The sequence below is a fragment of the Neovison vison genome, chromosome 12 (assembly GCF_020171115.1).
Source record: "Neovison vison isolate M4711 chromosome 12, ASM_NN_V1, whole genome shotgun sequence".
Classification (NCBI taxonomy): domain Eukaryota; kingdom Metazoa; phylum Chordata; class Mammalia; order Carnivora; family Mustelidae; genus Neogale; species Neogale vison.
Window position 1 is genome coordinate 47,905,570 of NC_058102.1, and position 11,879 is coordinate 47,917,448.

Here is an 11,879-nt window from a genome sequence, read left to right on the forward strand (position 1 = left end):
ATCTACAGTTTTGGGTCTAAGCATCACTAGAGAAAGTTCCTCTAGAATAGAAAAACAAAAAATTAATCAATACCCAACAAATGCTACCTAACCTCAGCTGGGTCACAGTTACTTATAAGTTATCTTTTAATTTTTTTTCTAATCACTTTTTACCACCTCAGTAACACCTCAGTCCATGATTTTCCACCTGGATTATTTTGAAAGCCACTCATTTTTCTTCTGCTCTTGTACCCCACAGTGGGCCTTTTAAACCAGTAAGTCAGGGTACCTGGCTGGCTCAGTTGGTAGACCATACAACTCTTGATCTCAGGGTTGTGAGTTTGAGCCCCACACTGGGTATAGAGTACTTAAAAGAAATAAAATTTTTTTTCCAATTTATTTATTTTCAGAAAAACAGTATTCATTATTTTTTCACCACACCCAGTGCTCCATGCAAGCCGTGCCCTCTATAATACCCACCACCTGGTACCCCAACCTCCCACCCCTCTGCCACTTCAAACCCCTCAGATTGTTTTTCAGAATCCATAGTCTCTCATGGTTCACCACCCCTTCCAATTTACCCAAAAGCACATACCCTCCCCAATGTCCATAACCCTACCCCCCTTCTCCCAACCTCCTCCCAGAAATAAAATTTTTAAACAAATAAGTAAACAGTAATCAGATTGAGTCACTTCTTTGCTCAAATCTTTCCTTTCCTCCAATGGCTTATCCCCTCACTGAGAGAAAAAGTCCAATTCTTGTAATGGCCCACAACACTTTTTACATTCTGCATACACACCTTCCCAACCTTACTGCTCAAATCTCCTCTCTTGTAACTCATTTTTGGACCCCCTGGCCTCCTTGCTGTTCCTGCACCAACCATTTATGCTCCAACTACAAGGCCCTTGCATTTTTTGTTCTAAGGTGCTCTTCCACCAAATATCTCTGTGGCCTGTTTCCCCACCTTCCTCAGGTTTGACTCAAATGTCAGTCTCTCAGTGAAGCCTTCCTTGACCCCCCTATTTTAAGTTGTAACACTTCCCCAGAACTCCCTATCCCCCTTCCCTGCTTTATTTCTTCCTATAGCATTTATCACAGGATATGTAAAATCTAATATACATAATCTTATTTATTTTGTTTATTGTTTCTCTACTTATACTAGAATGTATGCCTCATGGACTAAGAAGCTTGTTGGTTTGTCTTCACTGCTGTAGCCTCTATGTGCACTAAGTGCTCAATAAATATTTGTTGAGCAAATCAGTTTAACTAACAAAGGGTAATATGCAGAATCTATAAGTGCTCCTACCTGTCCAGGGAAACATAAAGACAACCAACTGAGGAGTGCCTGGGTGGCTCAGTCAGTTGGGCATCTGGCTCTTGATTTCAGCTCAGGTCAAGATCTCAGGGTCACAAGATCGAACCCCTCGTGGGGCTCCATACTGAGTGTGGAGCCTGCTTAAGATTCTCTCTCTCCCTCTGCTCTCTCTCTCTCTCTCTTTCTCTCAAAAAACAAAACAAAACAACAACCCACAAAAACAATCAACTGAAACATTAACTGAAGGTATGAATAATGACCTCACAGAAGAAACACATAATCAATAAACATAAGAAAAGGGACCCAACCTCAAATGTTAGTGAATTAAGCAGGGTGAGATATCTTTTCATAACCATCAGTCTGCCAAAAATTTTAGAAGTCTTACAATACCAAGCATTGGCTAGGGATGGAGAGCATCATTAAGTCTCACACACCTGCTGGTACAACTTTGAAGATGTGAAATATCTAATAAATACTGGAAATACACATACCCTTTACCCAGCAATTCCAGTCCTGGATATAAACCCAAGAAGTATGTGCTAACAAGTCTTTTTATGAGCTACATGTAAGAGATTCTTCACGTCAGCATTGTTAATAATAGCCCTAAACTAGAAATTTAAATGTCCATTAATAGAAGAATAAATACATAAATTTGGTACATGCAAACAATGGAGCATTTTATAGCAATGAAAATGAGTGAACTATAGCCAGATAAGAATATAAAGACTAGATTCCAGACCCACAGAAACTCTGAGATAATATTTGTTGTTTGTGAGATAATGTTTATTGTTACCTGCCATTAAGTTTTAGAATAAGTGGTACACAGAAATGAGTAAGTAATACAAAAATGGTGGTATTGGTAGGGCTTATTAAAATTACTTAGGGGGGGACGCCTGGGTGGCTCAGTTGGTTAAGCAGCTGTCTTCGGCTCAGGTCATGATCCCAGCATCCTGGGATCGAGTCCCACATCGGGCTCCTTGCTCAGCAGGGAGCCTGCTTCTCCCTCTGCCTCTGCCTGCCATTCTGTCTGTCTGTGCTCGCTCTCTCTCCCTCTCTCTCTCTCTGATAAATAAATAAAATCTTTAAAAAATAAAATTACTTAGGGGAATTTAAAAAATTACTAATATGCACTCTGGTATGCTCGTATATCCCACAAATCCTCCACACAAGGACATGGAAGGCTATCCTATCACTCAGACATGTCCATGGTACAGTTCGAGAATCATCTAGTAGATATGAAAAGGTTGCTATTTATTTTTCTCCCAAAACTCTAATAAAGATGAGAATTTAAAAATCACAACCATCAAGTACAACAGAATGTAAAATGAGGCAAGAGTAGATGAGAGAGATCAGCAAAATCTTCAGAAATAAAAAGCATACAGAGAATTAGTAATCTCCATTCTGCAGTGTGCCTGCAGAGCAGGGAGCCCAGGAGAAAGATCCTTATTCCTGCCACAGAACCTTAGAAGTCTCAGGTATAGTCCCCTTTCCTGCCCTTGTCCTACTGTGGTAGATGTCATAGATTATCCTAATCAACAAATACTCCAATGTTTATGATGTGCAGAGGCTGCTTGGAAAGTTTTAAAAAAATGCAGACTGTTTTATATCTTAGTTTTTAGGATGTGAATTAAGTTCCAAAAATGAAATGCACTTGCATTAGATCTGGAAGGTAGAAATTATGTGCAGGCCATCTTTATCCTTTGGCCGTTGCATCTGGTCAGCATGGACATGGAGACCATAAGTTTTTCTGCTAAATTCTAGGTCCTAGGTTTGAGAATGCAGAGATACAGCTCCAACATGGCAATGGTGGCTTCATGAGCCTTGGGACCCAGTCATTAAATTTAGTCTGTTTCAGCCCCCTGGGGGCCTAACCTCGCCTTCTTTCCAGCTCTTCCAATGAATTTGGAAGCCCTTATTGGTTGAATTAACTCTCTCTCTGATGAAAAAGACACATCTTGATTGGCTTCTGTTTCCTCTATGAACCATGACTAATACTCATTCATACAGAAGAGGGGATGTTTACAATCTGTAGAGGTGCCAAAAATGTTACTAAAATATCACTCTGTGGATAATTTGCTGATTGTAAGTGAAAAAAAAAATGTAATCTAACAGTGGGGAGATGTGGCAGTTGCCTCCTTAATCCAGTAATAAAAGTTAGCTTTACTAAAAGTGGACAATCAGAAAAAATGTGCCTAAAATGTGACAAAATATAAAGTATATAACACCAGCTACAAAAATTCCAAACAAAAATGTTTAACTTGAATTGAAATCAGCTTTTATATTTCATCTCCTCTTTACAGGAAATTTAGGGGTAGATGAATAAGATTAATGACACCAAAAAAGAAACAATCAGATCAGTCCAGAAGGTGGGAGAAAGCTAGGGGCGACGGGCCCAATCCAACAATTCAAAGACATAAAAAGGAGGGAGAGGAGCACTGTTGAAATCAACAGTTGAAAATTAAGCCATATAACAACCTGAGCAACACGTGGTTTTCATTTGAATCCTGTCTTGAAAAAAAGCTGTAAAACATATTTTTTGAACTCTTTAAGAAAATATGAATATGGTCTGTCCCATAATATGAAGACATTATTATTAATTTTGTTAATTATGATAATGATATTGTTTTTAAGAGATGCATTTTAAAGTATTTAGGAGTAAATGATGTCTATAATTTAATTTAAAATACTTCATAAAAAGAAAGATGAGGGGTGCCTGGGTGGCTCAGTGGGTTAAAGTCTCTGCCTTCAGCTCAGGTCATGATCCCAGAGTCCTGGGATCGAGCCCCGCATCGGGCTCTCTGCTCGGCGGGGAGCCTGCTTCCTCCTCTCTCTCTGCCTGCTTCTCTGCCTACTTGTGATCTCTGTCTGTCAAATAAATAAATAAAATTAAAAAAAAAAAAAGAAAGATAAAGAAGAAATGGCTAATTGCTCAATCTAGGAGCAAGTATATTGGTAGCTATTATAGCATTCTACTATTTTTTTTAAGATTTTATTTTTAAGTAATCTCTATACCCAACATGGTGCTTGAACTTATAACCCTGAGATCAAGAGTTGCATGCTCTACCAACTGAGCCAGCCAAGTTCCCCTTTACTCCTTTATATTTGAATATTCTAATAAAACTAAACATAAATTTGATGGTAGAAATAAAGTGATGAAGTCATTGTTTGAGGCAGTGATTGAGTTAAGGTTGCTTTTACTGTGGACATATTTGTAAGCTCAGCCAGGTAAGCATCCCACTCTAGATTTCCACTTGGGTCATGATCTCAGGGTTGTGAGATCGAGCCCCGTGTCGGGTCTGGGCTGGGCATGAAGCCTGCTTGGGATTCTATCTCTCCCCCTGCCTCTGCTCCCCCATCCCCAGCTCTTTCTGTATCTCTCTCTCTTTATTTAAGGGAAAAAAAAAACATTCTTGCCTAGATTTCTGATGCACAGAAATGGTAAGATAATAAGTATTGTTTTAAGCCGGTGAGTTGAGGTGATTTTATATGCAACCATAGATAACTAATACAAGGGCTGTCAATGTCTGAAGAATGACAGGGGACAAGATAGAAAGGAAAACCACACAGCCAGGAGCAGCAGGCACCCTGAAGATGTAAAGCAGAGCTTCTCCAATGTTAGTATGCCTACAAATCACTTGTGGGTCATGTTAGAATTTAGATTCTGATTCAGCATTTCTGGGGCTTGAGGTGGGTAAAGGGGAGTTAGGAGAATCCAAATCAATATGCTTGTGGAAGAGATCAAACTGTTCACTAAAATAAAGAGGCAGACTAAGGTATAAATAAGCCAGGGCCTACAGGGAGGCCAGAGAATAATGATAGAAGGATCAGAGAAGCTGATCAGTCCGGGTGAAAACATAACATAACCCTGAGTATTGCCTAAGACTAGCTTTTACGGCTTCTCCACAGTATAGTGTTTGGACAGGTTTCCCATGGTTAGGGAATAGGATTCTCTCTGTCTCTTTCCCTCTCTTAGTATCCACCTACCTCTGTTTAATAAAAACTGATTTAGAAAGGTCATTAGGGTAGACAGAGAAATAACTCCTTCACTTAGCAACCCTGAACTGAGCACTTAATATGTGCGAGGCACTGAGCAACAACGTAGGTGAGAGAGGTCCTGACCCCGTGATGGAAACAGCAGAGGAGACAGATAGATCAAGAATTACTAGAGGGGCACCTGGGTGGCTCAGTGGGTTAAAGCCTCTGCCTTCGGCTCAGGTCATGGTCCCAGGGTTCTGGGATTGAGCCCCATATCAGGCTCTCTGCTCAGGGGGGAGCCTACTTCCCCCAACTCCACCCCATCTGCCTACTTGTGATCTCTGTCTGTTGAATAAATAAATAAAATCTTTAAAAAAATGAAGAATTATTAGAATACAAGGTGATTGGTGCTGTAATAGAGGTATGAAAATTATGGCCACCTGAGTGGGTAAGTGATCAATTTTTCCCAAGAACCCAGAGGTAGAAGAAGGTTCAAAGGACAGGTGAGGGGGCACCTGGGTGGCTCAGTGGGTTAAAGCCTCTGCCTTTGGCTCAGGTCATGGTCCCAGGGTCCTGGGATTGAGCCCCAAATCGGGCTCTCTGCTCAGCGGGGAGCCTGCTTCCCTCTCTCTCGCTCTCTCTCTGCCTGCCTCTCTGTCTACTTGTGATCTCTCTCTGTCAAATAAAAAAAAAAAAAAGAACAGGTGAGGTGTGCCCTGGGCCTTCAGAGGTCATGCATATTGGAAGGAAGTCAGGGAATTCTAGGTAGATGAGTTTGTACATAGAACTCTGTCAAACCCTTCCTTGTACCAGTAGCTTATGCTCACACGGCAAAAGACTACGAATCTTTGTTTGGTTTCATTTGTGGGTAGAGAACTTGCAAACTGGCCAACATAAATATTGCCCCACTTGGCTGCTGTATCTCTCATTGTCAATGATTAAATTGATTTTCTGATACCAATTAGATTCACATGAGTTTGGGATGCAAGAGCCAGTTTTTCTCAGGGTCTGATCAAGCCAGGATAAGCCAAGATTGAGTGATCCAGATTTATAAGGAGAAAAAATGCAGACAATCTAGAAGGGCAACATTTTCTGACCAACTCCTCACTCCCCACCTGTACACAGTGAATGGCAAAACTTAAAGCGGATACAAGTGATGCTAATGTTGTTTGCTGAAAGGTACAAAAGGCAAATACTGTAAGACTTAGGGTTGGGATAAGAACCTTGAAAGAAAGCTAGCCGGAGACCTCATGAATACATTTGAATAGTTACAGAATTTGGGGTATTGCCGTCATTTTTTTTTTTTTAAGATTTTATTTATTTATTTGACAGAGATAACAAGTAGGCAGAGAGGCAGAGAGAGGGGGGAAGCAGGCTCCCTGCTCAGCAGAGAGCCCAATGCGGGGCTTGATCCCAGGACCCCGGGATCATGACCTAGCCAGAGGCAGAGGCTTCAACCCACTGAGCCACCCAGTTGCCCCACGGGTATTGCCGTCATTTGTGTTCACCACTAGCAAGCCCTTGGTGCCCTGTTCTTATGCTTTCGGCCACAGCAAAAACCAATAAAGAGAAGAGAGCTTGGTGAACTGTTCCTGAGCCTCTTTGAAACTGTACAGAAGGTCAGTTTGACATCACACGCTAATGTTCTGCTTGATCAAGTCTGACCAGTTTTTCTCTCAGTTAATAGGGCGGCACTTTCTCTGCAGTGATTTCCCACTGGCCTTGAACTGCTGTGGTAGCAGCAGGGGCTGATGGAACCCCAAGCCAAGGGTACATGTGCCTCGCTAAGCACCCTCAGTGAACCCACCCTGGGTGGCCAAGCCCCTGCCCTGGCTCCAACTTGAATTCTCAAACACGGCCGTCCCAACATAAAACAGTCACCATGTCCTTAGCCTGCCCTCTTGTATCGATGTCTTAAGGTTTTGAGTTCCACGTCTCGTTTTTCTCTTTACAGTATAAAATCCTATGTGAGAGTCCTCAGAAGAAAATTCCAAAGGCATTATTTTCCCCCACCGAAATGTTTATGTCACATGGAAACAGCAGATCTGATTCACATACAGTGTCAAACGTTTCATTACTTTTTGTTACTGCCCGGGTCTTTGTCAATAGGCATATTTGTATTTTTATAGAGTTGAAATCAGGGCGTTCATCCTGCTTATTAAACTGATTTCACATTTGCCACCTTTATACTCAGACATGGAGACACACACTTGTGACTCAGGGTAGACCAGATTCTTATCATTTAAAGCAGGTACAGAGGGCGCCTGGGTGGCTCAGTGGATTATTCCTCTGCCTTCAGCACAGCTCATGGTCTCAGGGTCCTGGGATCGAGCCCCACATCGGGCTCTCTGCTCAGCGGGGAGCTTGCTTCTCCCTCTTCCTCTGCCTGTCTCTCTGCCTATCTGTACTTTCTGTGTGTGTGTGTGTCAAATGAACAAAGTCTTTAAAAAAATATATAAAAAAGCAGGTACAGAGTATTCTAGTGTTGTGGAGGGTGGGATTTGCTTAGCCCTGCCCTTTCTTATTGGGTTTTGGTTTGTTCTCAGTGTTGAATATTGTGAATAAAGCTGTAATGTACATCCTTGTACAAATTGCCCTTTTTTCTCTTAGGTTATTGACTTGGAACACATTTCCCCATGAAAGGAGCCAACGGGTAAACAGTGAGGAATCCCTGAAGGATTATAAGCAGGAAAAGGGCATGTCATATTTTCATCTTTAAAATACCTGTCAAGGGAGGGCAATATGTATTCCAGGGTTCTTGTGAACACTAAGTGAGGTCAAGAGGTGAAAGAAGACTAAAGAAATCACCCAGACACAGATCATTCTTCTCCGAATGTTCTCGGGAAGTCCACCTATCAGAGTCTAATCATAGTTAGCTGTGGGTCATCTGCGGATTGCATCACACAATCACACGCTCTGAGTGTTTTTCTTGGGTTCTTATTTTATCTCCATATGCTGAGGACAGTGCAGCGCCACGAGAAGCAGTGGGCTCCAACAAATAACCATTAAAACACAGGCCTGTCCTTTGTCTCGTGGGTAAGCACCTGTTTCAGGAACCCAAACCAACCTCAGAAGCAGGAAAGTGGCTTCCTCTGAAGCAGGACAACTTCTGTGACGTGAGACAGAGAAAGGAGACATTATCTAGTCTAGACACTGGCTTAAGGGCAACTCCTCACATTTCTCTTCTCTCTTTTCATTTTATCCATCGTAATCCTCTTACTATATTTAAGTCCTGTTTTGCTTCTCTCTCTGCTCTTAAGCACTCAAAATGCTCTGGCTTCACCACCTCTGGGCTCTGTTTTCTATCTGAAGAGGTGATCTTGATGGTCTCTTCTGGCCCCTGTAGCTCTGAGATCGGGGTTGCTGGAGTTCTGCCCATTCTCTGGAGGGCGAGGCCTGGTCTGGCTCCAACCTCAATATTCTCACACCAGGAACCCTGGCTCTTCAGGGGAATCTGTCAAGGTGCAGCATCCGAATCACCCGAAGGCATGCTAAAACGCAGGGTCCTGGCTCTACACCTGCAGCATCAGAATCTCAGGAGTGAGGAGGGAGGAAGCTGGGTGGTGGTGGTTGTAATAAAAGGCAAACGTGTATTCAACAAACATGGCCACCGCCTTAAAGGAAAACCTATCCCTGCAAATCCCGTCCCTCCGTACCTTCCCAATCATGAGCTCTTCTTCTTTAAGGTTCTGTTTTCTTTTTTTTTTTTTTAAAGATTTTATTTATTTATTTGACAGACAGAGATCACAAGTAGGCAGAGAGGCAGGCAGAGAGAGAGGAGGAAGCAGGCTCCCTGCTGAGCAGAGAGCCCGATGTGGGACTCGATCCCAGGACCCTGAGATCATGACCTGAGCCGAAGGCAGCGGCTTAACCCACTGAGCCACCCAGGCGCCCCCGAGGTTCTGTTTTCTAAAACAGGTCAAAACAGTCACATCCGAGTCACATAAAAGGCTGAATCCATTTACTTCTGTTGGCTTTTCTTTCAATAAATGTGTTAGAAAAAAAAAAGAAGAGTCACATCAAAGACGACAGGTTCAAATGATAGGACTGGAATCAGAGAGGAGCACAAGGAAGACCTTTTCAGTCCCACTGACTCCAATCCTACAAGCTCTGCAGTTGCCTAATCTATACCATGAATGCTGGCACCCCACCCCACCCCACCCCAAATTCACATGCTGAAGCCCTTACTGCCAGTATCTCAGAATGTGACCTTATTTGGAGATAGGGTCTTTACAGATATAATTACTTAAGATGAGGTAATACTGGAGTAGGGTGAGCCTATAATCCAAGATGACTGGAGTCTATCAAAAGGGAAAATTCAGACACAAAAAGATAAGCACAGGGAGAACACCACGTGAACTTAAAGGTAAAGATGAAGGTGATGCGTCTATGAGGTCAGAAGGCTCCAGACTGCCAACAAATCACCAGATGCCCAAAGAGAAGCATGGGACAGATTCTCTCTCTCGGCCTTAGGAGGAAGTCACACTGCCAACATCTTGATTTTTCTCTTCTAGCTTCCAGAACTGGAAGACAATACATTTCTGTTGGCAAGCCACTCAGTTTGTGGTACTGTATTAAGGCAGCCCTTTGCAAATGAACACCAAGAACTTGGTTACATTCCTGGCTTGGTCATGGGGATTTGAACTCCTCTGAGCTGTGCCACCTCAGCAGAAAGACAGATAATATGTTGTGTTCAACAGTGAGATCTGTGGGACAGCACCTGTGAAGCACTGACTGTTGGTCAAATTATTACTTACCAAATGGCCAACGAGCAACAGCTTTCAGAAGACCATAAAATAATTCCTTGATTACCAGAATGATCTTTACTATGTAGAGACAGCACCAGATATGAAGGGGCCTTCACTTAGCCAAAATGTGTGGTTAGTACGGAAGAACACCCTGTGCTCCTGTCCAGAGCCAACCCCTCCACTTGTATACCACCAGATCGCACCCCTTCTTACCTGGTTAAGAACATCACTCCTGCATTCTCTCCTTTCCTGATTACTCCATCTTGATGTCCTTTACTAAGTCCTCTTTTCCTCCCAGCTCGTTCATGTTGGTGTGCTCAAAGCCTCAGTCCCTGGGCCTCTTCTCTAGCCACACTCACTTCCTTAGTGATCTCATTCAGCCTTTGGCTTTAAATACCATCTGTATGCCAATAACGCCCACATTTATAACTCGAGCCCAGACTTTTTTCCCTGACCTCCAGATTTATATATCCAACAACCTGCAGCCTTTTCCATCTTGATGATGACAGTTTTCTAACTCATCTGGGTTTTTTTTTTTTCCTTTCTTTCTTACACACTATATCCAATCCATAGCAACTCCAATGGGCTCTACCCACAAATGCCATCCAAAATCTGACTACTTCTCATCACTTCCGCTATTACAGCCTAGTCCATCCAGCATTGCCTATCTTCTTGATAAATGAAATTGCGTTCTCTCTGGCTTCCCCCTTTCCGCTCTTGCTGTCATATGATCAGCTTGCAACACAGCAGTCAAAGTGATCTGGTTATAACATAAGAGAGAACATGTTACTCCTTTGCGCAAAACCCTCTAGAGTGTCCCATGTCATTTAGAATAAAAATCGTACAGTATAAAAGTAGAAGTCTCACAGTGGCCTACATGTCCTTGTTCCTTCTCCCATCAACCACAATCCCCTCCCTACCCCACCACACTGTTCCAGCCACCCTGGCTTCCTGATATTCTTCAAACGTACACTCCTGTGTTGCTGTTTCCTCTGTCTGGTGTGCTCGTTCCCTAGATGTCCACTTGGCCAATCCTTTCAACTCCTTCAAGCCTTCCCTCAAATGTTACCTTCTCAATAAGGCTTACCCTGACTATTCTAATTAAAATTGCAACCAGCTCCCAACAGTTTCAATCCCTCTTATTCTGCTCTTCTTTCTTTTTCTAAAACACTGATAGACTCCTGGCATACACTGCATAACTTACTTATTCATTATGTCTTTTGCTAATTACCTATCTCTCCACACTAGAGTACAAATCCCATGAGGGCATGAATCTTTATTTTGCTCATTGACCTATTTCAATCTCCAATTATAGTGCCTACCACATAGTAGGCCCTCAATAAATATTGTTGAATGAATGAAAGATTAAGAAAATAGGAATTTACATTATCTTTGAAAAGGATTAATCTTATTTTTTTAGTGCAGATTCTCATCCTGAATTGAAAGCTAAAGGACTCATCTGTCAAGTTCCCGGTGAGTGGTTTGGCAATTATGTCAACTACAGGCAGGTCCTCTTAGGTCGATAGACACCTGAGGCTATTTATTTTATTGGTGAAAGCTTGGTGTGAGAGCATTTTGGTCCAGTTCACGAAAACAGCAGTGTTCTAACCAGCAGCTCCAATAAATCTTACACATTCTTGAGCCCATAAGTCCTGGCCTCTTGCCTCTCTACACATTCATTCATCCAACTAAGAAGAACTTCTTGTTGGAGCACACAGGAGCACTTGATTAGTAAGAGCAATGGGAAGGAACACAGTCTTCTTCCTTTTCTGCCCTGGGGACAAAACTTTAGAGCGACTAGCTCTTTACTTGGTACATACAGCATGTGATGAGAGAGGTTTTGCATCTCTTTCCACAAATAC

The 11,879-nt window shown here is 42.4% G+C and overlaps 1 protein-coding gene across 1 annotated transcript in view; it reads right to left on the bottom strand.

Annotated features, from left to right (window-relative positions):
• FRS2 (fibroblast growth factor receptor substrate 2) overlaps positions 1-10,420 on the bottom strand; it is a 152,793-nt gene extending 142,373 nt beyond the window's left edge. The window contains exon 1 of the mRNA XM_044228736.1: positions 10,231-10,420. The gene's annotated coding sequence lies outside the window, so the exon portion shown is untranslated. The remainder of the gene's footprint in view (positions 1-10,230) is intronic.
• Between the last annotated feature and the right edge of the window lie 1,459 nt (positions 10,421-11,879).